Source organism: Anolis sagrei, chromosome 8, assembly GCF_037176765.1.
Source record: "Anolis sagrei isolate rAnoSag1 chromosome 8, rAnoSag1.mat, whole genome shotgun sequence".
NCBI classification, from domain to species: Eukaryota; Metazoa; Chordata; class Lepidosauria; order Squamata; family Dactyloidae; genus Anolis; species Anolis sagrei.
Genome location: NC_090028.1, coordinates 26249352 through 26276938, shown reverse-complemented (window position 1 = coordinate 26276938; position 27587 = coordinate 26249352). Strand labels below are relative to the sequence as shown.

Below are 27587 nucleotides of genomic sequence, written 5' to 3'. Positions count from 1 at the left end.
GCAGCATTTGGGTTACATGTTTGTAGTGCTCGCCATAACCTGCAATGTGAGTTGAGGGAGTGCCTTTGGATGCTTCTCAGAACTATAGCTTGTTCATGGAGGCCGGAGGCTGTCTGTGTAAGCAGATACCTCCACCACATACACATTTTTGTATTGTCAAAGGCTTTCATGACTGGAATCACTGGGTGGTTGTAAGCTTTTTTGGGCTTCTACAGGCATTCTCTCCTGACGTTTCGCCTCCATCTATGGCAAGCATCCTCAGAGGTTGTGAAGTCTGTTGGAACTAGGAAAATACACATTTTTCACTGTGTAGAGATATGTGTGAGTGTGTAATGTTCCTTTTTGGGAGAAACAAAACATGTGTGTGTGTGTGTGTGTGAGTGTAATGTTCCTTTTTGGGAGAAACATAACTCAGAAACCACTGAATGGATTGACATGAAATTTTGACACAACACACCTAATAGTCCACCGAGTGTCCATCAACCCTAAAACACACACAAAAAACCAGCAGAACAGACTTTAACACCCCCCCCCCCAAATAAACTATATATAAATATACATATACATATATTCATATACATATACACATGCACACATACATACAGACACACACACACATATATGCAAGCACACATATATATGCACACAATATATGCAGATACACAAGGACACACATACACAATATAAACACAGAAATACACAAATATATATATACACACAAACACAAATATATACACATATAAACAGAATAGGCCACAGCAACAATTGGCAGGGGGTGGCTAGTGTGTGTGTGTATACACACACACACACAAAATGAAAATATATGTATGTGTGTAACTGGGGTATCTGCCTTGCAAAAATACCCAGCCAAAACCCTGCAGACAGATGTCCACCCAGCCTCTGATTCATGGAATTAGAAGGGACCACAAAGGTCATCTAGTCCACTTACACAGACAGGCTCCCACTTGTACAAGTAGCTTTAACTCCCACTACTCAGTGGACACCGAAGGTCCTCCCTCCAATGACATTACAGGTTATAGTAACTGCTATGAACATGTCCAAGAGCCCTGCCAATGTCCTCCACCAACATCAAACTGTCCACCACCCAAGTGAAGGCTTTCAAAACTGGACATTTCCATCCTAGATTTCATGTGTTTCCTCCACCACAGACATCCCAGTGTTTCTTTCTCTATCGGTGTGGAATTTGCATGGCCACGCCCACTGCCTTAACCCTTCCTACTCTTTTCTATGGCACACAGCAAACAGATCAGCAACTGAACATACTGGAGGGGTTTGGGGAAAATTCACAATGATTTATAGGAGATGTAGGTATGGGATGTATAGTCCACCTGCAATCTGGGAGAACTCTGAACTCCACCAAAGATGGACCTGGAACTACCTTGGCATACAGAGCCCTTATGACCAACAAAACATACTGGAGGTCTTTGGGGAAAATTCACCTTGATTTTGAGGGAGTTGTAGTACACCTATATCCAGAGAGCACTGTGAACCCAAACAATGATGGATCGGGACCAAACTTGGCACAGATACCTGACATGGTGAAATTTGATTACTGGAGGGGTTTTTTGGGGGGGGGGGGGGGCTGATCTTCCTTTCTGGGAGTTGTAGTTCACCATCAACCAGAGAAACCGTGACCTCCACTGGTGACGGACCTAGACCAAACTTGGCACACAGAACCCCCATGACTAACTCAACCTACTGGAGGGGTTTGAGGGGACTAACTCACCATAATGGGAGTTGTAGTTTAACCTACAGCCAGAGAACAACGTTGGGTACCCAAGCTAGTATATGTGTGTGTGTGTGTGTATACGTTTGTATATATGTATGTGTATGTATATACCATATATATATTATATATATAATATACACACACACACATACATACAGATATGGTTTTCTGTGTAAGCTCGGTTTGCATGAAACCTTTTGATTCTGGTGCAAAGTCCACTGCTTCCTGGTGGCCATTCATCCTCTTATCAACCCAATCTCAGCTTAGATCTGGTATTTCAAGGCAGATTTTCAGCAAAGTGGATATTCTCCCTCCCTTTCTTTTTCCATTTATTTTTTCTCTTCCTTTTTGTTACTGAAATACATGTAATCCGCTCCATTAAAGGAGACTGTGCACCACATCTCAAGCAGGCAGTTGGCCTTTGGACTGAGACTGGATCTACACGAACTTCAAAAGCAGTTTAACTTCACCGAACTGCACCATATGTTGCAGTTTTATGCAGCTAAACCGCACTCGATGGCTGTGTAGATGAGACCTGAGTCACCTTATGCAAACATGGGAGTCACTTAGTGTAGGAGTGCAGAACATCTTGGTTTCTGTATGTTCAAACACACAGCAGAGAAATGGGGTTGGACTAGATGACCTTTGTGATCCCTTCTAATTCCATGAATCAGAGGATGGGTGGACATCTGTCTGGAGGGTTTAGGCTGGGAATTTCTGCAAGGTAGAAATGGGGTTGGACTTGATGGCCTTTGGGGTCCCCTCCAATCTTATGATTCAGGGGCTGGGTGGACATCTGTCGGGAGGGTTTGGACTGGGTATATCACTGCATGGCAAAAATGGGGTTGGACTAGATAGCCTTTGGGATCCTTTCCAACCCTGATTCAGAGGCTGGGTGGACATCTGCCAGGAGGACTTTGGCTGGGTATTCCTGCATGGCAGAAATGTGGTTGGAATGGATGGCCTTTGGGGTCCCTTCCAGTCCTATGATTCAGAGGCTGGGTGGAAATCTGTCGGGAGGGCTTGAACTAGGCAAGGCAGAAATGGGGTTGGACTGGATGGCCTTTGGGGTCCCTTCCAACCCTATGATTCAGAGGCTGGGTGGACATCTGCCGGGAGGGCTTTGGCTGGGTATTCCTGCATGGCAGAAATGGGGTTGGACTGGATGGCCTTTGGGGTCTCTTCTAACCCTATGATTCATAGGCTAAGTGGACATCTGTTGGGAGAGCTTGGACTGGGTATTCCTGCAAGGCAGAAATCAGGTCGGACTGGATGGCCTTTGGGGTCCCTTCCAACCCTATGATTCAGAGGCTGGGTGGACATCTGTCGGGAGGGCTTGAACTGGGTATTTCTGCAAGGTAGAAATGGGGTCAGACTGGATGGCCTTTGGGATCCCTTCCAACTATGATTAAGAAGTTGGGTGGCCATCTGTTGGGAGGGCTTTGTTTGTGTATTCCTGTTTTGCAGAAATAGGGTCGGACTGGATGACCTTGAGCTTGCAAACCAAGCATAACCAGCATGACATGAAAAACATGACAGATGCTCTATTTTGTCAGCTGTATCAAATAACCGATATTTATTTCTTGGCTATTTGATACAGCTTGTTTATTTCTGCAAAAATAAACAAGCGCACCCATCTCATTAGTACTGCAGACTGTTTTTCATCTTTAATAAATGGTCAAACCATCTCTCTGGCAAATAACTGTTTCGAAATAAATCCCTTTGTGATTTATTATGATATCAGCAAATGTTCCCTTTTGTATGTACCTATTTTACAGACCTATTGCCCAAGGGTCATGCAAAAAGAGGAAAAAGTTGGAAAGATGCTGATCTGGCCAGACAGACGGAGGCCGTTTGGGGCTCTGATATTGCAACACGGGTCACCCGAGGTCACCGGCCGCCTGCTGCTTTGATGGGCCCATTCTGTCGGCCACTCCACCCCATCCCTGGATTGCTGCCGGCCAACCTGGCCTTGACAGTCTGGGATTCCTCTGTGGTTTTGCATTTGGCCGGCGGAATGAAATTCCAGCTTGATACAGGGAGAGAGAGAAAGAGAGACCCCATCAACTTCTCTTCCTCCCACGTTTCCCCAGTTGACACACGGCAGCAGCGCCTTCCTGGCACACGCAAACCGCCAGAATCGGGAAACAATGCGTCACTTGTGCGCCGCTGATGGATGGATGGACTGCCGCTCGCGTTTGTCAAGGCTTCTGGCCAAGAAGGAAACAACGGGCGCATAAAGGAGCCATTCTGGAGGAAGCCTTTCTTGAAAGGCAGAAAGGGAGACCTGAAGAACTTGCAAGCTTTGCATTTGCAGTGACCCAGATACAACAGTGCCGGAAAGCAGCCATGGATCAATGCCATGGAATTGTGGGAGTTATAGTTTTACAATATTTATTATTTATTTTATTTCGCGCACTTCTACCCCGCCCTTCTCAACCCCCGAGGGGGGACTCAGGGAGGCTTACGAAAGGCACAATTCGATGCCAACACAAACAATAAGATAAAAATAAAACATATATAAACAGTAATTAAAACAATTAAAACAATCCATTATACATTATAATCAATAAAAACCAATCTAGAGCTCAATGTTTGCCATCTCAGAGTCCGTAAATTCATTCCACATTTTCAAATCCATCCATTCTAGTCGTCGCTTGTCCTTTGTCTATCTGCCAGATTACCCAAAAGCCTGGTCCCATATCCATGTTTTTAATTGCCTCCTGAAAGAGAGGAGGGGTGTCGATGACCTAATTTCCCCGGGGAGTGAATTCCACAGGTGAGGGGCCACCACCGAGAAGGCCCTGCTCCTCGTCCCCACCAACCTCACTTGTGATAGAGATGGGGCCGAGAGCAGGGCCTCCCCAGAAGATCTTAAACTCCGAGGCGGGACGTAGAGGGAGATCCGTTCGGACAGATACGCTGGGCCGGAACCGTATAGGGTTTTGTAGGTCAAAACCAGCACTTTGAATTGTGCTCGGAACTGGATCAGCAGCCAGTGGAGCTGACATAACAGAGGGGTGGTACGCTCCCTGTATGATGCTCCGGTGAGTAATCTGGCTGCCGCCCACTAGACTAATTAAAGTTTCCGAACAGTCTTCAAAGGCAACCCCACGTAGAGTGCGTTGCAGTAATCTATTCAGGATGTAACAAGAGCGTGGACCACTGTGGCCAGATCAGACTTTCTAAGGTACGGGCGCAACTGGCGCACAAGTTTTAATATCTTAAACCTTCTTTGGTTGCATCTACACTGTGGAATGAATGCAGTTTGACTCCATTTGAAATGCCACGAATCAATGGTATGGAATCCTGGGAGTTATAGTTTTCCAAGGTTTTGAGCCTTCTCTGGGTGCATCTACATTGTGGAATGAATGCATTTTGACACCACTTGAACTGCTGTGGCTTAATGCTATAGAATCCTGGGAGTTGTGGTTTTCCAAGGTCTTGGGCCTTCATTGCGAGCATCTACACTGTGGAATGAATGAAGTTTGACACCACCTGAACTGCTATGGCATCCGGGAGTTGTAGTTTTGCAAGGTCTTGAGCCTTCACTGGACGCATCTATACCATCGAATGAATGCAGTTTGAATCCACTTGAACGGCTACAGATCAATGCATTACAATCCCGGGAGCTGCAGCTTTCCAAGGTCTTGAGCCTTCACTGGCATGCCTCAATGCTATGGAACCCTGGGACTCAAAGTTTGGTGTTAGCAACTCTTTGATAGTGAAGGCTAAAGACTCTGTAAAACTGCCATTCTCTATGATGCCATAGCATTGAGCCATAGCAGCTAAAGTAGTTCCAAACCACATTAATTCCGCAGTGTGGATGCAAGCAGGGACATGCAAGGCTCCGAAAGGAGAAGGATTTAGGCATGAGACAGGCATCCGAACCCAGAACCAGAAAGAAATCCTCACAATTTGGACTCACCTTGGAAAGCTTCCGTCACTCAGCTCCAGCTGGGTCCCAGCTTAACCCTCCACGAAAGATGGATTTCTTGGCTGCAAAGGAAAAAATATGTCAGGAATGTGTGTTTGCTTTGGCTTCGGGAGTGAAACTGGGGCATGAAAAGCACGCTTCTCCTTTCGGTGCCGGACGTGCGGGACGGGGAAGGCCAAGATGCCAATGGACAGCAGCTCCTTGGCATCCCAGTTGGCATCTCTGGGGCTTTCCATGGAGACGGGACACTCCTTAAAAGAAGCCCATCCCATTCCAAACCCATGTTATTTGGCAATCAGGCTTCTGTATCCATGGAATCTGCATCTCATTGAGTCCCATCTGTCATAGGGAATAACATCCAAGGCAGGCACGAGCCAACTTGGACCCGCCAGATGTTAGGAATTGTGGGAATTGAAATCCAAAACACCTGGAGGGCGAAAGTTTGACCATGCCTCTCTAAACCCCAATGTTTTCCGAACCCCTTCTTCTTTGGGAAGATACACCAGATCCCAAATAGTCATTTGATTTTGCAACTTACAGATTTTGCAACCATGGATTCAACCACCTGAGGCATGCAAATAGTTGTTCAAAAATCCCGCCAAACAAACCGTGTCATATTTTGCATTGCATATAATGAAATTTGGAGAGTTGGTTTGGATGGCCATCAGACTTGAGCATCTCAGTCCACTATATTTCATTTTATTTTTAATGTAATATTTCATTTTATGTTTAATGTGATATTTTGTTTCGTTTTTATTTAATATTTTTTATTTTAATATTTTATTTTATTTTACATTTAATACCTTACTTTATTCTTATTTTAATATTGTGTTTTATTTTTAATTTAATATTAATATTGTATATTATTTCTAATTTTATTTTTAATTTCATATTTTATTATATTTTACATGTAATATTTTATTTCATGTTATATTTTATATTATTTTACATTTAATATTTTATTTCATTTTATATTTTATCTTATTTTAATTTAATATTAATATTGCATTATATTTTTAATTTAATGTTTTATTTTATTTTTAATTTAATATTTTGTTTCATTTTTAATTTAACATTTTATCTTATTTGATGGGAGTCCCCGGTGGCACAGTGGGTTAAAGCGCTGAGCTGCTGAGCTTGTTGGCTGAAAGGTCGCAGGTTCGATTCCGGGGAGTGGCGTGAGCTTCTGCTGTCAGCTCTAGCTTCCACCAACCTAGCAGTTCAAAAACATGCAAATGTGAGTAGATGAATAGGTTACCAGCGGGAAGGTAACAGTGCTCCATGCAGTCATGCAGGCCACATGACCTTGGAGGTGTCTATGGACAACGCCGGCTCTTCGGCTTAGAAATGGAGATGAGCACCACACCCCAGAGTCAGACATGACTGGACTTAATGTCAGGGGACAACCTTTACCTTTTTTATCTTATTTGACATTTAATATTTTATTTTTATTTTTAAATTTAATTTTATATTTTACATAATTTTTAATTTAATATTAATATTGTATTGTATTTTTATTTTAATATTTTATTTTATTTCTAGTTTAATATTTTGTTTCATTTTAAATTTGATATTGTATTTTATTTTACATTTAATACTGTATTTTATTATTAGCTTAATATTTTATTTTATTTTTAATTTAATTTGGATGACATTTTCTCCCAGGATAGGACCCAGGTCAATTTCCAGAGACAGTTTAAAACATCTGCAATACAGTTTGCAAACAATTCAAATCACAACACAAAACAATATAAAAAAATGTTTAAAAAGCAAATGCAAAAATATTCTAAAAATCCCAATAAAAGTCCTTATTTCTCAGTGTGAAATTTATTGCATGGGGGCTTTTTTTTGAGGGACAAAAACCCCTTGGTACCAATTCACCCTTGAAACATAAGGAACAATCTGCAAACAACTGCATTTAATAGGACTTTCGGAGGGTTTCTTGAAATCCTTTGCGGGATTGAAATAAAGAGTGAGTTATTTTGACATTTATTTAAGCAATATTTATCTCTCATTTGGCTTCTAAACGCTGCCATTCGCGAAAGGAATTATCTGTTACCTAAGTAGGCCGATAAATCTTCTAAGGTACAAATATATATATATGTATCTCTGACGCTGCCAGAAAAAGGTACATTTACCAACGCTTTCTCAATTATCAGCTGCATTAATCTTAATTACTTCGGTGAAAGCGGAATCCAGCATTGGGAGCGAGCGGAATCGAAGGAGTGTCTTGTCTTTATCATTCCCTATATTTGAGATCCTTTAAAGGAGATACAAGAGCTCCCCAATGGTGGCTTGCATGACTATGAAGCAGGCATGGGCAAACTTCGGCCCTCCAGTTGTTTTGGAATTCTACTGCCACAGGCTGTTAGGAATTGTGGGAGTTGTAGTCCAAACACCTGGAAGGCCGAAGTTTGCCCATGCTTGCTAAGATGTGCCGCATCCATTTTGGACTTTAGTCTGAACTGTAAAGGAGCATTGGAAAAATATGAATTACATCACCAAACTGGTTCACTGCAACCTCCACGCATGACGGACCTTTACCAAACTTGGCACACAGACCCCCTATGATACACCACACATCCTGGTGTAGTTGGGGGATGATGGACCACAGATAATGGAAACTGCAGTACTTTCAATCACTTCAGGTCCCACGGACTAGTGTGACCCCCACCAAAGACAGATCAGGACCAAACTTGTCACATAGACACCTCATGACCCACTTTACGACCTGGTGTAGTTTGGGGGAGGACAATCCACAGATGATGGGATTTGCAGTACCTTCACTCATACTAAAGTTCATATTTCCGTGCTAGAACTGATCTCGCTGTAGAATAAATGCCATACAAAAAAGACACCACCAAAGCTCTCCCGACAGATGGCCATCCAAATTGGCTGAGGGCTGATTTAACAAGTAATTGCTCCCCATGGGCTATGTTGTACTCTGAATGCATCCTACTTGGGAATTATCTGGGTTTGGAACTACTTGAACTGCCGTGGCTCAATGCGAAGGCTTTCTGGGAGTTGCAGTTTTACATGGATTTCAGCTTTGTCTTTGTAGAAGTGCCAACACTCCTGGGAAGAGAAGCTCAAGATCCCATCAAACTACAAATCCCATGATTCCCTAGCACTGAGCCATGCATGAATTGTATAGTATAGATGCATCCCATATTAATATTTCCACTGAAGTTCGGAGCTGGTTTTGCGGTGAAAGCCCCTGTCAAATATATAGGATTCAATCCCAGATTTAAGTTCGAATCCTAACTCGTTGTGAGTGTAAAAGAATAAATTAGGGATGCATCTACGCTGCAGAACGAATGCAGTTTGGCACCACTTAACTGGCATGGGAATCATGGGAGTTGTAGTTTCTACAAGGTCTTGAGCATTCTCTGCCCAAGAGGGCTGGTGCCCTGCTAAACTACAACTCCCATAATGGCATAGCTGGGATTTGATACCCAGGAAAGCATGTCTATTGTTGTTGCTGTTGCTGTTTGTATTATTATTCTGAAGTCTTAAATCTCGCTTTCTGTCCTGTTACTTAAGCCCTCAATGCTCTCCTTATCCATTTCCACAGCAACCGAGCTACAAGAGGCCAAATGTTTGGGAGTAAAGCAAGTAGTAGAAAAGAGAAATAGGACAAACAACAACAACAACAACATTGAAAGGAGCAACAGGGATGTTAGAGAAACCAGAGCCGTGAATCCTTACGGCCACCAGCTCTATTTCAGAGGAAGGAAGTGGCATATCCACCATTGCCATATAATCCAGTTTCTTGTGTTGAAGGCTTTCATGGCTGGAATCACAGGATTGCTGTTAATTTCCCAGGCTGTCTGGCCATGCTCCAGAAGCATTCTCTCCTGACGTTTCGCCCACATCTATGGTAGGCATCCTCAGAGGTTGTGAGGTCTGTTGGAAACTAGGCAAGTGAGGTTTATATATCTGTGGAATGACTCCAGATTATCTGCTTTGAATTGGATTGTATGGCAGTGTAGATCCACCCTGAATCTACCTTGCCTAAGAAAACCCTTTAAATGAATTTAATGACTTCGCCGTAAGTTGAACAGAAGACCTCCGAAGCTTTAGGTGCTCTTACTGCCCATTACAGGGAAAACTGGCTTCAGGAAAGGCAAAAGCTGCACATCAGAAGTGTTGAACCTGATTCAGCACATAGAAGATGGTTTTGAAAGGCAGCAGATTGCAGGAGCTGTCTTTGTATATCTGTCAGCAGTTTATTACACTGTAAATCATTGCCTTCTCCTGAGGAAAACTTATAGTATCACAAAGGATTACCACCTCACCCGCTTCATAGGAAATCTGCTACAAAACAGGAGCTTTTTTGTTCAGTTCCAGGGCCAGAGAAGCAGACGGTGAAAACAGAAGAACGGCCTGCCTCAGGGAAATCTACTTGCTCCATCAATGATTAACATCTACACAAATAATCAGCCACTGCCAGAAGGGACCGAGAGTTTAATCTATGCTGACGATCATGCCATCACCACTCAAGCAGGGAGCTTGAAATGGTTGAACAGAGGCTCCCTGAAGCTTTAGGTGGTCTTATTTCCTATTACAGGGAAAACCATCTGGGCCTTCTCGGTGGTGGCCCCCCGGCTGTGGAACACCCTCCCTGTAGACATCAGACAGGCGCCCTCCCTTATGACATTCCGCAAAAGACTAAAGACATGGTTATTTGAGAAGGCGTTCGACTAAGTGCTACAACAATTGGCAATGATGACTGGAACGGAATATGGATAACGAGATTGGTTTATGATTCTACGATGAGACGGCGCGGATGATTTAGTGCAATTGTATTATTGATAGTTATGTTGATATTATTGTTGTGATATTCCCTTATTGTAAACTGTTTTTATATGTTGTACACCGCCGTGAGTCGCCCTAGGGCTGAGAACGGCGGTCAACAAATGCAGTAAATAAATAAATAAATAAATAAATAAATAAATTCCTAATTCATCTCAAATGCAGCCATGTGCTTTTCATCTTAAGAACAGACAAGCATCTCGAGCTCTGAGAAAGACCTGGGAAGGAATCTCACTGGAGCATTACAGCACACCCAAATACCTGGGAGTCACTCTAGTCTAGACTGTGCTCTGACTTACAAGAAGCACTGCTAGAGTATCAAGCAAAAAGTAAGCGCTAGAAATTATATCATACGAAAGCGGACTGGCACAACCTGGGGATCACAACCACACCAGTGTAGACATCTACCCTTGCACTTGGCTACTCTGCTGCTGAGTACGCATGCCCAGTGTGGAACACATATCACCATGCTAAAACAGTAGATGTGGCTCTTAGATGTGCCACTGGATGTCTATGCCCAACACTGCTGGAAAAACTTTACTGTTTAGCTAGTATTGCACCACCTGACATCTGTCGAGAAGTAGCAGCCAATAATGAAAGGACCAAGGTAGTGATATCTCCACCTCATCTTCTGTTTGGATACCAGTCAGCATGCCAATGCTTTAAATCAAGAAACAGCTTCCTAAGCTCTACAGAGATAATCGCAGGAACACTTCAGCAAGCGAGAGTCCAAAAGTGGCATGCTAGAGCACAGACCTCAATCAGTGGCTGACACCAAATGAGAGACTCCCTCCTGGGAACACAGAAGACAGGGTGACTTGGAAAACGCTGAACAGACTGTGCTCTGGCACCATGAGATGCAGAAACAACCTTAAGAAATGGGGCCACAAAGTGGAGTCCACGACATGTGAGTGCAGAGAAGAGCAAACTACAGACCACCAACTGCAATGCAACCTCAGCCATGCCACATGCGCAAAGGATCTCCTTACAGCAGAAGCTCTCCAAATGGCCAGCTTCTGCTCAAAGGACATTTAGTATAATGACAAGTTTTTAACTTTGTGGTTTATAAAATACATTATAACTGCAGTCTCAATTTGCTTCTGACACGATAAATAAACAAACCACAAGTCAATTTCAAGGCAAAAAAACACTGTAATGTACAAAAGATGGGAAATGAATGAGATGAACTTGATCTCTTAACTATCACATTACAAAGGGCTTAAATGTGCCCGATCCCATCTTTGTTTCCTAAGAAAACCCTACATAATTCATGAAAAATTCCCAAAGAAGACATATTTTACCCAGTATTTTACTCCTTCTTTGGAGGCTGTTAAACAGAGATTTGAATGGCCATCTCTCTGGAGTGTTTTCGCTATCTAGTCCTGCATAAGAGGAAGTTGGACTAGATGATCTCTAATGTTCCCTCTGATTCTTGCACCCATTAAAAAAGCCAGCTTCCTAAGCATTTTTGACTGTAGCTTCATTATTATCCCATTAATTATTCTGACCCAGAAATTCAATTGAGGGCATTATCAGCTTTTACAAAAATAATTTTTTCAATTAAAAATAATTATTATTATAATTTGGTTTACCAAAGCAAAGTCGGGGGCGATCAAAGAAACAGGGCAGGACCTTGTTGCTAAGTAGAACAGAAATTCCTGCAGATTCAGCATTGTTTTAATGTCCAAAGTTCACAGTTACAAGGGCTGGGCTTTATATATATTTCAACGATTTCTTTTTCATTTCTTTTCCATTTCTTTATTTAAATAAAACTATTTTATTGATAACTCACCAATTTCCCCCATTGAAATGCATAGGAGGGAATAGCCATTCACCACATGGCCAGAAGATGGCGCCAAAGTCTGGATTGAATGTCTGGCATTAAATTGCTTGGAATTGGGGGTGAATAAAATATAATTCCTCCGGTTTAAAAAGGAGATAAGAAGTTGGTGATAAATTAGGTTTGGGGGTGGAAAACCTGTCCAGTATGCAATGATCTTTTGAAGGCTTTATCTGCCTTTTAACACACCCAGAAAGGTAGACCTGCACTTAGGATGTGTCTGCACTGTCGACTTAATGCAGTTTGACACCACTTTCATGGCTATGGCTTAATGCTATGCAATCCTGGGAGGACCTAACCTCTGAGTATTCATATCCTAAGAAAATTCTATAAAATTATGGGTCGCCATAGGTCCACAGAGGACTTTAAATTAAGTGTATGTATATGTATATGTACAGTATATGTATATGTATGTGTGTGTGTGTATCTATCTATCTATCTATCTATCTATCTATCTATCTATCTATCTATCTATCTATCTATCTATCTATGAATTTGTGTTTATGTACTATGTGTGTGTATGTATATGTAAGTGTGTATATATGTGTGTGTGTATGTCCCTGCTTAGATATATATAAATATATATACACACACGTATATATATAATTTGTGTTTATATACTATGCGTGTGTATGTATATGTGTATGTGTGTATATATCCATGTTTAGCTCTCGCTATCTATATCTATATCTATATGAATGATTTGGGTTTATATACTATGTGTGCATGTCTGTGTGTATGTCTGTGTGTATGTATATGTCTGTATATATGTATGTTTGTATCCATATCCCTGGTTAGCTCTATCTATATCTATATCTATATCTATATCTATATCTATGTTGTTCATTCGTTCAGTCGTCTCCGACTCTTCGTGACCTCATGGACTAGCCCACGCCAGAGCTCCCTGTCGGCCGTTACCACCCCCAGCTCCTTCAAGGTCAGTCCAGTCACTTCAAGGATGCCATCCATCCATCTTGCCCTTGGTCGGCCCCTCTTCCTTTTGCCTTCCACTTTCCCCAGCATAATTGTCTTCTCTAGGCTTTCCTGTCTCCTCATGATGTGGCCAAAGTACTTCAACTTTGTCTCTAGTATCCTTCCCTCCAGTGAGCAGTCGGGCTTTATTTCCTGGAGGATGGACTGGTTGGATCTTCTCGCAGTCCAAGGCACTCTCAGAACTTTCCTCCAACACCACAGCTCAAAAGCATCGATCTTCCTTCGCTCAGCCTTCCCTAAGGTCCAGCTCTCACATCCGTAGGTTACTACAGGGAATACCATGGCTTTGACTAGGCGGATCTTTGTTGCCAGTCTGATGTCTCTACTCTTTACTATTTTATCGAGATTGGACATTGCTCTCCTCCCAAGAAGTAAGCGTCTTCTGATTTCCTGGCCACAGTCTGCATCTGCAGTAATCTTTGCACCTAGAAATACAAAGTCTGTCACGGCCTCCACGGTTTCTCCCTCTATTTTCCAGTTGTCAATCATTCTTGTTGCCATAATCTTGGTTTTTTTGACGTTTAGCTGCAACCCGGCTTTTGCGCTTTCTTCTTTCACCTTGATTAGAAGGCTCCTCAGCTCCTCCTCGCTTTCGGCCATCAGAGTGGTGTCATCTGCATATCTGAGGTTGTTAATGTTTCTTCCAGCAATTTTCACCCCAGCTTTGCATTCATCCAGCCCCGCACATCGCATGATGTGTTCTGCATACAAGTTAAAAAGGTTGGGTGAGAGGATGCAGCCTTGCCGTACGCCTTTCCCAATCTTGAACCAGTCTGTTGTTCCATGGTCAGTTCTTACTGTTGCTACTTGGTCCTTGTACAGATTCCTTAGGAGAGAGACAAGGTGGCTTGGGATGCCCCCTTGTCTCTCTCCTAAGGAATCTGTACAAGGATATCTATATCTACATCTATATATCTCTTTCTATATAGCTATAGCTATATGAATGATTTGTGTTGATATACTGTGTGTATATCTATCTATATATGTGTGTGTGTATCGTTTGTGGGATTAACATAACTCAAAAACCACTGGATGAATTGACACCAAATTTGGACACAATACACCTATCAGGCCAACAAGTGACCATCAATCATAAAAATATTGAAAAACATAGCGTAAGGGACTTAAAAAGCCAAAAAACAAAAATACATTACAATGCATGTGCATAACCACACAAATACACATATACACAAATATATACACACATATTATATGTTGTTGTTGTTCCTTCATTCAGTCGCCTCCGACTCTTTGTGACCTCATGGACCAGCCCACGCCAGAGCTCCCTGTCGGCCGTCACCACCCCCAGCTCCCTCAAGGTCAGTCCAGTCACTTCAAGGATGCCATCCATCCATCTTGCCCTTGGTCGGCCCCTCTTCCTTTTGCCTTCCGCTTTCCCCAGCATAATTGTCTTCTTTAGGCTTTCCTGTCTCCTCATGATGTGGCCAAAACATATTATATACATATATGCAAACACAAAACACATATACACAGACTGGGCCACAGCAACGCGTGGCAGGGGATGGCTAGTAGTATACAAACACAAATTAAATCAATATTGAATTTGAGAGCAGAAACTAAAATGTTACAGTTGGGTAAGATATTTAAAGCGTTAAAGACCGATATGAGAGACCACTGCATGCTATTTCATGTATGCAATGGACTTGCCTAAATACCTTTAAAGGAACCAAAACATTGGAAGCTAAGCAGGTTCCCCCCTGTTAGGGCTTGGATAGGATACTATCAAGACATACAATGCTATCTTTCAGGGGAAGGGAATGGCAAAAGCCCCTCTGAAGAAAGAAAACCCTATGCAATTCATGAGGTCACCATACATCTACCAGCGATTTGAAGGCATGAACACATCTGCAACCAAACCCCTCTCTCCAAAGCGCATAGCAGGGCAAAAATGTGTTTTACAAAACGTGCTTTTTGCATCTGGGATTTGCAGCTGGTTGGCAGATGCTGCGACATCCTGCTCCTCTTCAAATACATTCCCTGCAGCTGCCAAGGAAGACGGTATGGAGAAAAGCTATGCGCCAAAGCCCCCGAGGGAGTCGTAGTTTGCTGGGGCACAGAAAGAAAAAACCCTTTAAAAACTACAACTCCATTGCATTGAGAAGGAGCCGTTCAAGGGGTACCAAAATGCATTCATCACACAGTGTAGAGGCACCCTGAGTTTATCACCTCTGGCTCAGCCATTCCCATACTAAATCCGCTCTGGTTTTTAGTCCAAACTTTACTTGGTGAATACGCCTGTAATGCAGTCTTCCTCTTTTCCTACTGCACATTATTGCATTATTGTCTTTTTGCTTCTAATAGCTACATCCTTTCAAACATTATGGCCTACAACTGGTGTCAACAAATGGATCTGCACTGTAGAATTAACGCAGTTTGATAGCACTTTGGCTGTCATGGTTCAAGGCTACGGAATCCTGAGAGTTGTAGTTTAATGAGGCAAGAAAAGATAGAGATCTTGTAAAAACTACAACTCCCAGGAATCGGTAGTCTTGAATCAGGGCAATTAAAATGATGCAAAACTGCATCCATTCTTTTGTGTAGATGCTCCCTAAGGTTCTAGAGACTTGACTTTGATTCGCCACTGAACGTTGGAAACCCATTTGGTGAAACTTGGGCGAGTCACACTCTCTCAGCCCCAGAAAAGTTCACAATAGGATCACTTTAAGGTCGCCATAAGTTTAAATCCTCATATTGTGTAAGCTTATTATTATTATTATTATTATTATTTGACACATAACAAGATTAGTACACAGCAAACACGAAATAGATTTTTGGACAACCCTAATAGTTCAGATTTGTGTTTGTATGTGTGTGGAGGGGGGGGGGTGCATTTCCCTTTTGGAAACCCAACCCTGACAAAGCAAATATAATAATAATAATAATAATAATAATAATAATAGGATTTAAAGATCGAACTTCAAAGACTCTGGCACAAGCTAGTAAAGGTGGTCTCAGTGGTGATCGGCACACTGGTTGCAGTGCCTAAAGACCTTGGCCTGCACTTAAAAAGAATTGGCACTGACAACATTGCCATCTGTTAGCTGCAAAAGGCCACTCTACTTGGATCTGCACACATTATTCGTCCATACATTACACAGTCCTAGACACTTGAGAAGTGTCTGATGTGTGATCGAATATAAAAGTCAGCATAGTGATCTTGTTTGCTGTGTACTAATCTTGTTGTGTGTCAAACAATGTGTGAGAGAGCGTCGTCAGAAATGCACTCTGTACATGCTCAGGAGTCTTCCCAGTTATGTGCCCCAATGGCTAAGAGCAAACACTGGCCAGGAGAAGGCAGGCAAGCACCTCCCATCTCACTCAACAGGTGAAGATGACTTGAAGGTATACAATACTAACAATTTGGTTCTGTATATCCGTTTTTTCGGTGGATACGGAGGGTCCAGTTGAACCAAGTTGGTAAAGAAACTTGGATTAACAAAGGGTTTTGATTGGATATGACGTCTCTTTTATGACCTCCTTCATGGGGAATAACTTGAAGGCACACAACAACAAAACAACAACAACAACAACAGAGATAACAGTTACACAACCTCAATGCAGGATCGCAGCCAAGTCTCCAGGTCACTATCGGGCATCGGAAGATGGCATGCTAACCGTAATTACACTGCAATTTGTCTGCTTCTCTCTTCCTTTTCCAAAAAGGAACCCTGCACAGTCATTCTGCCGGGGCATTTTGCTCTTCTTTAGATTCAGAAGTCATGCCAAATCTTTCCTGCATAAATCTCAAGATTCCTGCATGCTCTCTCTCTTTCTAGTTGCCAATCTAGAACCCATAAAAGCCCCAAATATGCTATTATTCACCTCTTATACCATTCCAGTCCTAAATTTTGAACAGTGACTCTGGGTGTGTTTACACCAGTCATAGGCAAACTTCGGCCCTTCCTCCAGGTGTTTTGGACTGCAACCCCTTCTTACTGCCTGGGGGAATCCTTTGTTGGAAGGTAAGAAGCCAGGCAGTAAGAAGCCAGACCTTGAAACTGCTAGGCCATTAAATGCTAATCAAGGTGGCCAACTGCAACATTCACACGTGCCTCAAATGGGTTAAACCCTTGTGCTGGGAGGACTGAAGACTGACAGGTCACCGGTTCGAATACAGGGAGAGTGTGGATGAGCCCCCTCTGTCAGCTCTAGCTCTGTATGCGGGGGCCTGAGAGAACCCTCCCACAAGGATGGTAAAATATCAAAACATCCGGGTGTCCCCTGGGCAACGTTCCTGCAGACGGCCAATTCTCTCACATCAGAAGCGACTTGCAGTTTCTCAAGTCACTCCTGACACACACAAAAAACAAACAAACAAACAAAAAAAAACCTGGACTGTGGCGCAGCTGGCTGGGAGTCGGCTGCATTAAGATCACTACTGACCAAAAGGTCATGAGTTCGAAGCCAGCCCGGGTCGGAGTGAGCTCCCGACCAAAATTGTGTAGCTTGTTGTCAACCTCTGCAGCCCGAAAGACAGTTGCATCTGTCAAGTAGGAAATTTAGGTACCACTTATGTGGGGAGGCTAATTTAACTGATTTACGAGGCAACAAAAATCTCCAGGAAGTGTGCAAAAAATGAGGAAGTGACAGCTCCCCTGGTGGCCAGAAGCTGGAATGTTAAATAGCCTCTGAGTGTCTGTCTATATATGTTGTGTGTCTATGGCACTGAATGTTTGCCATGTATATGTACATTGTAATCTGCCCTGAGTCCCCTGCAGGGTGAGAAGGGCAGAATATAAATACTGTAAATAAATAATAAATAAAACAAAACAAAACCTGCCTCAAAAGAGTTCTTTCTCTCACCCTGGACATTCCACATAAAACCCATTTTCCTAGTTTCCAACAGTCCTCACAACCTCTGAGGATGCCTGCCACATATGCAGGCGAAATGTCAGGAGAGAATGCTTCTGGAACATGGCCAGCCCACCTGGAGAATTCATAGCAACCCAGTGATTCTGGCCATGAAAGCCTTCAACAATACAAATCTCAATCTCTCAGCATCAGAGGAAAGTAAAGGCAAACCAGTCTTGCCATGAAAGGGTCACCATACATTGGAAATGACTTCAAGACACACAACAACAACAACAACAACAACAACAACAGAAGCTGCAAATTAATTCTGTATCTAGGCATAAGCCTCTTTTCCAAGACACTTCCATTATATGTATGCAAATACAATATTCCAAAATCTGGTGCCAAGTGTTTTGGACACTTGATATAGCAAACATAACTCAGTTTTGCATTGAGATTTGGGTCCCAACTCCAAGATCTCCCATTACATTATGTAACAAAATTGGGAAAATGTGTTGTTTTTTGCAAAGAGCATACAATCCAATCCCATTCTACCACAAAGGAAGACACCAACAAAGCCCTTCCAACAGATGGCCATCCAGCCTCTGCTTCAAAACTTCCAGAGAAGGAAGGCACTTTTCAACTAACTCCCAGATAGTTTATATTCCACTAGAGTTGGAAGGGGCCCCCAAAGAGCATCCAGTCCAATCCTATTCTGCGACAGAGGAAGACATAATTAAAGCCCTCCCAACAGATGGCCATCCAGCCTCTTTTAAAACCTCCAGAGAAATAAAGGACCTTCAACCAACTCTGAGATAATCCATAATCCACTAAAGTTGGAAGGGTCCTCCAAAGGGCATCCAGTCCAACCCTATTCTTCCACATAGGAAGATACAACCAAAGCCCTCCAAAAAGATAGCAATCCAGCCGCTAATTTCAAAACTTCCAGAGAAGGAAGGCACTTTCAACAAACTCCCAAATAGTCTATATTCCACTATAGTTGGAAGGGTCCCCTCAAAGAGCATGCATACCAACCATATTATTCCACATTGGAAGACACCACCAAAACCCTCCCAACAGCCATCCAGCCTCTGCTGCAAAACTTCCAGAGAAGAAATGCGCTTTCAACAAACTCCCAGATAGTCCAGCCTCTGCTTTCCCATGTTTTTATGATAGAACCAATTAGGAAATGACATTTATAACCCAGGAACAAAAATAGTGTTACATAATGTTATGGATGAATCTATACATATACATACTGTATGTACTCGAGTATAAGCCTAGTTTATAACCCTCCTTTTAAGCTGAAAAGTCCCCCTTGGCTTATACTCGAGTCACAGTTATTTATTATTTTATTTTGTTATTATTATTATTATTATTATTATTTTACTCTATTATTATTATTACACTTATTATTTTACTCTAATATTATTACATTTATTATTTTAATTTATTATTGCTGTTATTACATTTATTATTTTACTCTATTATTATTGATTATTATTATTATTATTACATTTCTGATTTTACTCTATTATTATTAGAAGGATATATAAGCACATTTACACTGAAGAAGGTTAGAATAATGGTTTAATCAGAATTGGGCAATCTTATCTTAAATTACAGTTTTATGTATAGTAAATATTCAAAAACATTTAGGCTACTGAGGCCTCAATTAATGTAATGTATTGGTGTCTATTTTTATTTTGAAATTTACCAGTAATTGCTGCATTTCCCACCCTCAGCTTATACTCGAGTCAATATGTTTTTCCAGGGGTTTTTTTGGTGGTAAAATTAGGTTCCTTGGCTTATATTTGCGTCGGCTTATATTAAAGTATATACGGTATATACACACAGCTATTCCAAACACTCAAATACCCAACAGTTCTGGTTCCAAGCATTTTGGATGAAGGATGCTCAGACTGTATTAAAGTGTTGCTATCCCACTCTACATTCAAAGGTTATGAAAATATGTAATAGTATAGAGATTTTATTTTTCCCTGCAGGGTGGAATGGCAACCGCTGGAGAATTTGGGGAGTTGTCATCCCAACCAGGAAAAAGCAAACCAGTTTCCAAGTTTTAGTTATTCTTAGCTCATGGAAATGCTCCGCAGGTAGTGTCATGCGGCAGGAACCGGCTTAAATTGTCATCGGCACAGAACCTACACACATCGAGAAGGAAATGAAGGCAGCGGCCTGGTTGCAAGCCCAAAGCGAAAAGGGCAGACGGCTTCCCAAACAGAAAATGTGATGGTGGTGAGGAAATCTCTCTCCTCCTTGGTCCTCTTCTAGCCATCCACGCAACTCATCAGATTTGCAGATGGTGCCAAATTGGGAAAGAGAGCAAACTAACACGCTTAAAGACAGGATCTGGACCCAAAAGGACCTTCACAGATTTGGCCAAAACCAAAAGAATTTCAACAGGAAGAAGTGTACAGTATTATAAATGAAATGCACAGATATAAAATAAGTGGCACCAGTCTTGAAAACAGTCCATTTGAAAGAGATCATTGATCTTAGAAGACCACAACATGAACATGAGTCAACAGTGTGATGCAGCAGATTCAAAACCCAATGCGATTCTAGGCTGCATCAATAGGAGGGCATTATCTAGATGGTAGGAAGTCATAGGTGTTGGACTGGGTGGCATTTGGGATTTCCTTCCAACTCTAGTATCATATGGATGGATGGATGGATGGATGGATGGATGGGAGACTGGTGGAGTCTCCTCTGGAGGTCTTTAAGCAGAGGCTGGATGGTCATTGGTCTTGAGGGATCAGTTTGTGTTTTCCTCCCTGGCAGAAGGGAGTTGGACTGGATGGCTTTCGTCAATGTCTCTTCCAACTTTAGGATTCTAGGATTGCATAACCCAACTTCTCCATGAACCTTCTAATGACAATGAGGATGGATGGACATCTGTCAGGAGGGCTTTGGTTGTGTCTTCCTGCCTAGCAGAAGGGGTTTGGACTGGATGACCCTTGGAGTTCCCTTTCAACTCTGGTGTAATATGGATTGGATGGGAAACTAAGCAGAAGCTGAATGGCTATCTGTCAGGAGAGATCGGATTATGTTTTCCTGCCTGGCAGATGGAGGTTGAACTAGAAGGCCTTTGGGTCTCGCTTCCAACTCTGGTGTAATATGGATTGGATGGGAGACTGGTGAATCTCCTTCTCTGGAGGTTTGAAAGCAGAGGCTGGATGGCTACCTGTCAGGAGGAGTCGGATTGTGTTTTCTTGCCTGGCAGATGGGGGTTGAATGGGATGGCATTTGGGGCTCCCTTCCAACTCTAATGTAATATGGATTGGATGGAGACTGGTGGAGTCTCCTTCTCTGGAGATTTGAAAGCAGAGGCTGGATAGCTACCTGTCAGGAGGGCTTTGGTTGTGTTTTCCTGTCTGGCAGAATGGAGTTGGACTGGATGGCCTTTGGTGTTCCCTTCCAACTCTAGTGTAATGTGGATGGGATGGAAACCGGATGGAGTCTCCTTCTCTGGAGGTCTTTGAGCAAAGGCTGGATGGCCATCTGTCTCGAGGATCGGATTGTGTTTGCCTGCCTGGCAGAAGGAGATTGGACTGCATGGCTTTCGTGAAGGTCTCTCTCAATTCTAGGTTTCTAGGATTCCCTAGCCTTATTTCTCCTTCTAATGTCTATGAGACTAGATGGACATCCGTCAGGAGGGCTTGGATGGTGTTTTCCTGGCAGAATGGGGTTGGACTGGATGGCCTTCGGAGTTCCCTTCCAACTCTAATGTAATATGGATTGGACGAGAGACTGATGGAATCTCCTTCATTGGAAGTCTTTGAGCAGAGGCTCAATGGCCATCTGTTCAGAGGGCTTGGATGGCGTCTTCCTTCCTGGAAGAATGGGGTTGGACTGAATGGCTCATGGGAGTCCCTTCCAGTTTTAGTATAATATGGATTGCATGGGAGCCTGGTGGATTCTCTTTCTCTGGAGATTTTGAAGTAGAGGCTGGATGGCCATCTGCTGGGAGGCCTTGTGGTGTCATCCTGCCTGGAAAAATGGGATTAGAGTAGATGGACTTTGGGGGTCCCATCCAACTCTAGTATAATGAAGACTGCATGAAAATCTGGTGGAGAAACCTTTTCTGGAAGTTTTGAAGTAGAGACTGAATGGTCATCTGCTGGGACGGCTTGAGTGGTGGTGTCCTGCCTGGCAAAAGGCAGAAAGACTTGCACGGCCCTTCCAAACCCTGTGGTGCTATGAGTCTAACCAGTGCTTTGCACCTCAACCCACGCCAGCCAGGCTTTGCCCATCAATGCACCAAAGTGTGAACCCTCCATCCATCCGTCTAGGAAAACATTTCTCGGGGTGCGTCAACACACACTTCATAAACCAGGCCCGGGTGGAGCACACAACCCACCTTTCATAAAACCCGCTATCTCCCAACAATGGCCAGCTACAGACGGGGCCCGGCCCAACCCTCCATCCCGGCAAAGGGAAATGCTGAGGATGCCAAGGGTGTGTTTTTTTCCTCAAGTCCGCAAGGAGAGAGGCGGAGGAATAAGACCGATATTCATGGGCCAGACAAGCTGGGCCACTGTTCGGCAAGGCGGCGGCCAACCCTCCCTTGCAGCCCTGTGTATTTTTCTTCCATCCGTCAAATGAAAGAGAGAGAGAGGGAAGGAGAGAGGGAGGGAAGGAGAAAATGAAAATGGAATATTTTAGAAGGCCTTCAAAAGGGGACTGGGGAAATATTTTCCTTTTTACCGCCACCGTGAAAGGCGGAGAGAGGTATTTTCGGCACAAGGATGACTCTCTGTTCCGACGTGCCAAGCCTGACGTTAGATAATGCGGCAAAGGCGAGACACATCATTTGCAGAGTGGCCACGATGGTCAGGTCATAAGAAAAGCATGCATACAATGCAGTATTTGTAAGATGGATTTGTAAGATGGATGGATGGTCAAGTCATAAAAAAGAAAGGCATACAGTGCATTATTTGCAGGGTGGGTGCTAAAGAAAGACATGCATCCAATGCATTATTTGCATGAAGAATACTACGGTCAAGTCATAAGAAAGTCATGCATCCAATGCATTATTTTTCAGATGAATGCTAAGACATGCATCCAATGCATTGTTGGCAGGGTAGATGTTACGGTCAAGTAATAAGAAAGACATGCTTACAATGCATTATTTGCAGGGTGAATGCTACAGTTAAGTCATAAACAATGCATTATTTACCAGATGGATGCTAAGACATGCATCCAATGCATTGTTGGCAGGGTAGATGTTTCGGTCAAGTAATAAGAAAGACATGCTTACAATGCATTATTTGCAGGGTGAATGCTATGGTCAAGTCATAAGAAAAACATACATACAATGCACTATTTGTCAGGTGAATGATAAGACATGCATCCAATGCATTGTTTGCAGGGTCAATGCTATGGTCAGATCATAAGAAAGACATACATCCAATATTCATAAGAAAAACATGCATACAATGCATTATTTGCAAGGTGTATGGCTACAGTCAAGTCATAAGAAGGACATGCATACAATGCATTATTTCTCAGGTGGATGAGAAGACATGCATCCAATGCATTGTTTGCAGGGTCAATGCTATGGTCAGATTATAAGAAACACATACAGCCAATATTCATAAGAAAAACATGCATACAATGCATTATTTGCAAGGTGGATGGCTACAGTCAAGTCATAAGAAGGGCATGCATACAATGCATTATTTCTTAGGTGGATGAGAAGACATGCATCCAATGCATTGTTTGCAGGGTCAATGCTATGGTCAGATCATAAGAAAGACATACATCCAATGCATTATTTGCAGGGTGCCTTCTATGGTCAAGTCATAAGAAAAACATGCATGCAATGCATTATTTGCAAGGTGGATGCTACGGTCAAGTCATAAGAAAGGCATGCATACAATGCCTTATTTGTCAGATGGATGCTAAGACATGCATCCAATGCATTGTTTGGAGGGTGGATGCTATGGTTAAGTCATAAGAAGGACATGCATCCAATGTATTGTTTGCAGGGTGGATGCTATGGTCAGATCATAAGAAAGACATATATCCAATGCATTATTTGCAGGCTGCCTTCCATGGTGAAGTCATAAGAAAAACATGCATACAATGCATTATTTGCAAGGTGGATGCTACAGTCAAGTCATAAGAAGGTCATGCATACAATGCATTATTTCTCAGGTGGATGAGAAGACATGCATCCAATTCATAGTTTGCAGGGTGGATGCTACGGTCAAGTCATAAGAAAGGCATGCATACAATACATTATTTGTGAGATGGATGCTAAGATATGCTCCAATGCATTGTTTGGAGGTGGATGCTATGGTCAAGTCATAAGAAGGACATGAACATAATGCATTGTTTGCAGGGTGGGTGCTACGGTCAAGTCATAAGAAGGACATGCATATAATGCATTATTTGCAGGGTACCTTCTATGGTCAAGTCATAAGAAAAACATGCATACAATGCATTATTTGTAAGGTGGATGCTACGGTCAAGTCATAAGAAAGGCATACATCCAATGCATTATTTGCAGGGTGAATGCTATGGTCAAGTCATCTGAAAAACATGCATACCGTGTACTATTTTCAGGTGAATGATAAGACATGCATCCAATGCATTGTTTGCAGGGTGAATGCTACGGTCAAGTCATAAGAAAGGCATACATCCAATGCATTATTTGCAGGGTGAATGCTATGGTCAAGTCATCTGAAAAACATGCATACCGTGTACTATTTTCAGGTGAATGATAAGACATGCATCCAGTGCATTATTTATCAGGTGAATGATAAGACATGCATCCAATGCATTGTTTGCAGGGTGAATGCTACAGTCAAGTCATAAGAATGACACGCATATAATGCATTATTTGTAAGGTAGGTGCTATGGTCAGGTCATAAGAAAGACATACAATGCAGGGCCTTCTATGCTCAAGTCATCCCATTTTAGCTTAGATTCCTAAAGATGGAAAGGGCCACCCAAAGGCCATCCAGCCCAACCCCATTCTGCCATAGAGGAATACTCAATGCAAACCCTCCCAAAGGATGGCCATCCCTTTCTGCTTAGTTATCTTCAGGGAAAAGGACTCCACTGATCTCAGATTCCTTAAGTCGGTCACGAAAGAGGTCACGAAGAGTCGGAGATGACTGAACGAATGAACAACAACAACAAGTCAGAAAGGGGCACCCAAAGGGCATCCAGTCCAACCCTAATCTGCAATACAGAAATGCACAATCCAAACCCTCCCAAAGGACAGCCATCCAGTTTCTACTTAGATTCCTAAAGTTGGAAAGGGGCACCCAGAGGCCATCGGTCCAACCTCATTCTGCAATACTGGAATACACAATCCAGACCCTCCCAAAAGATAGCCATCCAGTTTCTGCTTATATACCTTCAGAGAAGAAGACTCTACTGAATTCAGATTCCTAAAGTTGGAAAGGGGCACCCAAAGGCCATCCAATCCAACTCCATTCTGTAGTACAGGAATACACAGTCCAAACCCTCCCGACAGATGGCCATCCAGTTTCTGCTTCAGAGGAGATTCCACCAGACTCCAAAGCAGCCACATATTCCACAAATGGATGATATGCTCTGCATGCAAGTTAGGGTGATAAAACGCAGTAGACAGTCCATAAAAATCCGAGCGGCGGTGCTTCCACCGATTACCATGGAAACCTCCCAACCGATGGCTTCCCCACATGTTGCCCTGCAGAGGCGGCCGTGCAAACGGGATGTTTCTGCCATTAGCTAATTGCAAGACGGCGGTCAAGTTCAGCAACGGGGGTGTCTGCAAAAAACAAAACCACTGGGGTATATCACTTTCCAGGCTTGGTCAAACCCACACAAACCAAAACCTATTGATTCGTTGAAAGCCTTTTGGATTTCCAAATCTACTTCCACCTTCAGAAATGCAACTGAACATTTCCAAAACTTATAAGGGGCACCCAAAGGCCATCTAACCTGACTCATTCTTACAGATAGGAAGACACAATCCAAGCACTCCCAACAGATGGGTGTGCAAATTGACCAAGCACTGGTTTACAAGTAATAGCTCTCTATTTATGCGGGGTAAGGTTAGCGAGACTCAGAATGCATCTACACCAGGCATGGGCAAAGTAGGCTGTTAGGAATCGTGGGAGTTGGAGTCCATAACACCTGGAGGGCCAAACTTTGCCCATGCCTGATCCACACTATAGAAATTATTATATTATTTGATACACAACAAGATTAGTTCACAATAAACAAGATTACTATACTGGCTGTTGTATTGACTCACATGTCGACACTTCCCAAGTGTCTAGAACTGTGTGATGTATCGGCAAATAATGCGTACAGATCCCAGTAGGGTGGCCTTTTGCAGCTGACAGGTCATGATTTTGTCGGCGCCGATTATTTTTAAGTGCAGGCCAAGGTCTTTAGGTTCTGCACCCAGTGTGCCGATCACCACTGGGACCACCTTTACTGGCTTGTGCCAGAGTATTTGCAGTTAGATCTTTAAATCTTCGTATTGTGTCAGCTTTTCCAGTTGTTTCTCTTCAATCCTTCTGTCGCCTGGGATTGCAACATTAATAATCCATACTTCGTTTTTTAACACAATCATGAGGTCAAGAGTCTTGTGCCCCAAAACACTGTCGGTCTGAATTCGGAAGTCGCAGAGCAGTTTGACGTGTACATTTTCTATAACTTTTTCTGGCTTGTGATCCCACCAATTCTTTGTTGCAGATGGCAGGCATGTAGCGGGGGGGGGGGGGGGTGTTGAGGGGCTTCAGCCTCCCCCCCCCCCCTGAAATTCTCACGGTGGTCCACAAAAAGGCCTTACTGCTACATTATTTAAACTGTTATGTTTATTCTTATCATGACCTGATCACCATCTATATAAATAAAAATGTAATGGCCCAATTCTATCATTGCTGGGGTTCAGAATGTTTGTGATTGTAAGTGAACTACAAATCCCAGCAACTACAACTCCCAAATGTCAAGATTCTATTTACTCCAAACTCCACCAGTGTTCACATTTGGGCATATTGAGTATTTGTGTAGAGTTTGGTCCAGATCCATCATTGTTTGAGTCCACAGTGCTCTCTGGATGTAAGTGAACTACAATTCCAAAACCAAATGACACTGCCCACCAAACCCTTCCAGTATTTTCTGTTGGTCATGGGAGAACTGTGCCAAGTTTGGTTCAATTCCATCGTTGGTGGGTTTCAGAATGCTCTTTGATTGTAGGTGAACTATAAATCCCAGCAACTACAACTCCCAAATGACAAAATCATTTTTTTAGTGAAGGACATACATTGGGTTGTTAGGTGTCTTATGTCCAAATTTGGTGTCAATTCGTCCAGTGGTTTTTGAGTTATTTTAATCCCACAAACGAACATTACATTTTTATTTATATAGATAATATTATATTATTTTAATTATATTTATTAATACCCCTTTGG

At 42.7% G+C, this 27587-nt stretch overlaps 1 protein-coding gene across 2 annotated transcripts in view; it reads right to left on the bottom strand.

The window, feature by feature from the left end:
* Nucleotides 1-27587, bottom strand: part of ZNF469 (zinc finger protein 469) — a 255965-nt gene that overhangs the window by 19027 nt on the left and 209351 nt on the right. For both annotated transcript variants that reach the window (XM_060787942.2, XM_060787944.2), the window contains one exon: nucleotides 5679-5749. The gene's annotated coding sequence lies outside the window, so the exon portion shown is untranslated. The remainder of the gene's footprint in view (nucleotides 1-5678; nucleotides 5750-27587) is intronic.